We start from the raw sequence: 5839 nt of genomic DNA on the forward strand, positions 1-5839 counted from the left end.
ATCACAGTTACAGTGACGTCATAACTTTCGACAACATTCGATTTATTTTAGATTTTTAATTACAGATGCGTCATGTGTGAATTAATTTAGTGGTAAAATTTTCGTATCCCCAAAACGTATTTCTTCAATTTTACAGGAGAAACTACTTACCGAAATGGGTTTATTTATACTTTAGGAAGGTCTTGGAAGTTTGCTTTCAACTCGTTGAAATTTTTTTGCCGATAAATCATGTAATTTTCGACATTAATATCGCTCCGATGCATGAAAGCTGTTCCCTTGATGTCCGTCTACTACGTGAACCAAATATTTGCGAGCGTTTCATGACGTAACAACCGGTCAGTGTTTCCAAATGCGCGGTTTTGTAACTGTGTAACAGTTCTAGAACGTAAATAAACGTGAGTTACTGTTCATCATTTCTGATTACGAACTTGCGACAACATGACGTGCACAGGATCAGTGGCGTGCTCAATGTGAGGTTGATGGGGGTGACAACCCCCCCCTTTCGCCCAGTATCTCTAAGGCTATTTATGAATGGTTCGTGGGCTATTTATGTATGGTTCGTGGGGCTATCCGTGAATGGTTCGTGGGGCTATCTGTGAATGGTTCATGGGGCTATCCGTGAATGGTTCGTGGGGCTATCCATGAATGGTTCGTGGGGCTATCCGTGAATGGTTTGTGGGGCTATTTATGAATGGTTCGTGGGGCTATCCGTGAATGGTTCGTGGGGCTATCCGTGAATCGTTCGTGGGGCTAGCGCCAATGGTTCGTGGGGCTATCCGAGAATGGTGTGTGGGGCTACGAATATTTTTTTCGAAACCAATTTTTAACTATTGAAACCTTTGCGTGGCCCTACTAACCTATCCACGCGCCAATGGTTCGTGGGGCTAGCGCCAATGGTTTGTGGGGCTAGCGCCAATGGTTCGTGGGGCTAGCGCCAATGGTTCGTGGGGCTATCTTTTTCACTATTGAAACCTTTGCGTGGCCCTACTAACCTATCCACGCGCCAGTGGTTTGTGGGGCTAGCGCCAATGGTTCGTGGGGCTATATTTTTAACTATTGAAACCTTTGCGTGGCCCTACTAACCTATCCACGCGCCAATGGTTCGTGGGGCTAGCGCCAATGGTTTGTGGGGCTAGCGCCAATGGTTCGTGGGGCTAGCGCCAATGGTTCGTGGGGCTATCTTTTTCACTATTGAAACCTTTGCGTGGCCCTACTAACCTATCCACGCGCCAATGGTTCGTGGGGCTAGCGCCAATGGTTCGTGGGGCTAGCGCGAATGGTTTGTGGGGCTATCTTTTTCACTATTGAAACCTTTGCGTGGCCCAACTAACCTATCCACGCGCCAGTGGTTTGTGGGGCTAGCGCCAATGGTTCGTGGGGCTAGCGCCAATGGTTCGTGGGGCTATATTTTTAACTATTGAAACCTTTGCGTGGCCCTACTAACCTATCCACGCGCCAATGGTTCGTGGGGCTATATTTCTAACTATTGAAACCTTTGCGTGGCCCTACTAACCTATCCACGCGCCAATGGTTCGTGGGGCTATCTTTTTCACTATTGAAACCTTTGCGTGGCCCTACTAACCTATCCACGCGCCAATGGTTCGTGGGGCTTTCTTTTTCACTATTGAAACCTTTGCGTGGCCCTACTAACCTATCCACGCGCCAATGGTTTCAGTTGCTTTGTTTTATTTCAATCACTTATCGCACAACACTCTTGCTACCTTGCGTTCTGACGTCAGCAGACTGAAGTTTATTTTTAGGCTAAAGGCCTATGTTGTTATCCATATCATTAAAATTTCAGTAACCACCAAACGTCTCTAATTCCCTTATTTTCGTATTTTCCACATTCATACTTACGTATTCTCCATACTAGTACCTAGATATTTTGCTATGAAGAAGGTCGCAACACTGCATAACCACTGATCATGGACTACGCTAGTCAAGATTTCTCCGCCATATCGCGTGTAATGCAAGCAAAAGAGAAGAAAATAAAAAATACTCCATATTTCGAAAATTGAGATTATTTGCCTGCAAAAAACGAAACGCGAAATAGAAGAATCCTTACGAATGCAGAATATGTAAGTATCAATGTGAAAAATACGAAAATAAGGGAATTAGAGACGTTTGGTGGTTACCGAAATTTTAATAATTTAGTTTTAAATATTTATATATTCCTATTGAAATTTCTCCTGTAGAGATAGTTCTTTATTTATACACTTGCCGGAGCGAAGACCACGGTAGGAAAAACATTCCTGATAAGTATGTCTATGAGATAAACAAATGAAATGCATTTCCCCCAAGGTAACTTAATATACTATAAGGTAGCGCCATCCGAAAATTGCCGATCATGCACGAACGCGTGACGTCATGTGGGAGGATCGGTTATGCTCGGTGCCCCTTCGGTTATGTTCGTTCGGGGCTTGGCAGAAGCAAACGGCCGCTATCATTTCTATGCGAGTTTCAGAGAGGGAAAGTGTTTCATTACTTTGAGGGGTAAATATTAATTATCATACTTCGGGATGGTATTGAGGTATTCCTTTAATGATTAGTAACATAATTAAAACATGCTATTTTTAAAAGAGGGGAAAATTTCACATGCAAAAGTATTGTAAAAATTCATTTTTCTGAAACATCATCGATATATTACAAAGAAGGTTGTCCGTGTTCTAATTATAATTTCAGATTTCATCATTTCATAAATCGTATTATGATTTTAATAAGAAACGTTGCATGCTAAAGAAGAATTGCATAGTGAAAGAGTTACAAAGAAAGAATTGATTGACAGATTTGGTTTATTTTTGCTTTTCTGTCTTTTTTAAATATAAAAGGAAAACCCTTAGGGGATAGTCCCCCCCCCCTTCTATCTCTTTCTTTGTTTCCACAAACCGGCCTCCTTGGCGTAGTGGTTAGCACATCGCACTTCAACGCCAGAGGTTTGGGTTCGAATCCTGGCTTGGGCATGGATGTTTGTGAGTGTTCACTCATCATTTCATCACTCATCCCTATCTTCGCAAATTAGCCAAAAGTGGCACAAGAAGCGAAGTAAAATGAAGCAAATCAATCAATCAATATTTGTTTTCACATATACTATCACATTTACTAAATTCTCAATTTTCCCATTAAGGACAAATCAATATCTTGCCCGATTGGATTCGAATCCGGGACCCCTGGCGTCGAAGCGCGATGTGCTAAGCACTACGCCAAGGAGATCGACAGAGGCCTCCGAGGTACTACGGGCTCACAGAAAGTCACAGGAGTACTATCGGATTATAAATTATGGATATTAGAGTTTGGATAATAAATACATAAATTATATAATATATAATCTATAAATAAAAAAAACACCCGTTCTTTATTTATAGAATCTCAAAGAGAGCGATAGTTTGCCAAACTAAAAAATAATCCTATTTTGTTCTCACGATAATAAAAATAGAAGGCATAATAAAAAATAAATTGGTAACTATAGATTGACACAGAATTGAATAAGCTGAATTTTGATGTAACTCGTTTTTATGTGGTTCTACTGATTAACTTTTAATTGGAGTCCAAACTTGAATAACCGTAATTTCTAATGCGATAGTAGCCCGGTATAATCTATTTACAACATTTAACACAACGCAGTACAAATGCCTAATATTTAGTGTTCTGACTAAATAGTTCCTTCTTATTCATTCAGAACGTTGCAATCATTTCCAGGAACATTTCAAATTTTACATAACATCAGAAAGTATTAAAATTATACTGATATACTTAAAATCCAATCTTTACCATTCACCATAATGCAACTTTATTTTTGAAGTTATCAAGTGAAAGAAGCAATATACAATCTAGATAAATTTTTACTCTGCATTTGATACTTACTCTAAATTCGAAAGAATTCCCAACCTTCTTCATATATTTATTTACTGTACAATAATTTACGTACGGATCAAAGTTCCACATGGAAAAATTTTTTGAAAAGTTTTATGTGGAGGAAGAATGATGAAATAGTTTGTAAGATAGTAGTTTCAGACTTTGAAAACGCAATTCCAGTTTGTAATTTGCAGATATTTGTAATTTCTCTGGTTCAAATTTGGCTGCAAGTTATCGTTGTCATAGTTCTAAGAAGTATTTTTTCGTATTAAGAACTTTACATACAAACGCGTGCTGAAGATGAGTCAAAGTATACAAGTACTAATTTAACTAAGTTAACCTACTCGAAATACTTGATGAGTACTAGGAACATCAAACTTAAGTGTCTTAACCTACTAATTCAAGCCTATAGAAATAGATTTTTGATCACACGGTAAATGAAACGCTTTGAGAATATCGATGAAAATATCTTAGTTTAATTAAACAATAAAGGAGAAAAGTTACGTGAACTCACAATGATTGACCGTGCAAGTGTACGAATTATTATTCGTTAAAGGACTTTGTCCGCAGATTTTCCATTTCCATTCCCATGTGTGTGTGAGTTGTATAACCCGAAAATATACTCCAAGGCTGATATGCGACACACATTTGTACATTAACGAAGTAACTTGCATTACACTAATCTTAGATCTTGCTCTTTTTGACAGAAATGTACTACAAAGAAATAATGTAACATCCATTGGTTTATATTGAGTACAAGGGTACAAAATTATTCACAATATATTTGTGAAATACCAAAATTGAACAAAGTTGAAACATTTTAATGATGGGTGTAATATTCACTCATGCAATATTTACCATCGTGCATACAACTCTATGTAACTCGAATTGAAGATGTACTAAGTGAATTTAATTTCTAATAGCTTGGAAGTTAGTACGCGATCTTCGAAATGCATATTTCCGACAACGTTCTTCACGATAATGTGAACATACAAATCACAATCAACATCGGTCTGTGTTAAATGAATTTGTTAATAATTATAAATCCGACTTACATAAAATGTACATAACAAATCAGTTAGGCTCACTACGTACTTCGCACTAGTTGAACACATTTTCAAGATATTGATGACTTTCTTGTGCTACTGTCGGTTAGGTTACGTTGTAGATTTTGGACTTCTTTATTCAGTTAAAGCAGGTTGATAGAGGTTGTTTGTAATCTTTAATTTATTTGCTTCGTTATGCAGACGTGTGTTTGTAAACCATCGAATATGTTTTCAAACAACGAAACATTGCTTGCAGTTTGTGCATATACCTTCGTCTATATATTTTTCTCTTTTCTGGCAGCATAGTCTTTAGCTTCTTTAGGGCACGTTTCCTTATTGCGTGTCTTTCGTAGCGTACAGCTCTGCAAACCTTATCAGCACGTCCTACAAGCGAAGCATATTGTGAAGATAAGTGTTTAGGAGAACTACACCATTTCCTCGATTATTTGGTACTAAAGTAATTGGATGTAATTTTAGCGATGGCACTGCAGTTGGCTTCAGCACGTTCTTTGGTGGAAAATACAGAAATTCTGCTTTTAGATCTCGCACATAGTCTTCTTCACAATAATTGGCACTGCACACTTGCATTTTTTACATTTCGTCTACATGCATGAATCCACTGTTTACTTACGCAATTATCGACTGGAAATTATGATATTTTATGTCAGTTCCTTTAGTTTTCTGGTTATAGTTTTCATATCTTGCTACAGCACAATTAGACATGATTGCAGTCTACAAGTACAAAAATACAATAAAAATAAATGGAACGCTACAAAATCAACAACCTGCTTGTTCCGATTTTTGCGACGTGTTAGTAGCTAAATGTACCCCGCACCAAACTTACTGCACATAGCAATGAGCACCGTCAAACCCGATCCTCCCAGATGACGTAATGCATACGTACTTCACATAGCAACGAGCACCCCCTGCATTTCCCCGCA

This window comes from Lepisma saccharinum, chromosome 1 (genome assembly GCF_977018435.1).
Source record: "Lepisma saccharinum chromosome 1, izLepSacc3.1, whole genome shotgun sequence".
In the NCBI taxonomy this organism is placed as follows: Eukaryota; Metazoa; Arthropoda; class Insecta; order Zygentoma; family Lepismatidae; genus Lepisma; species Lepisma saccharinum.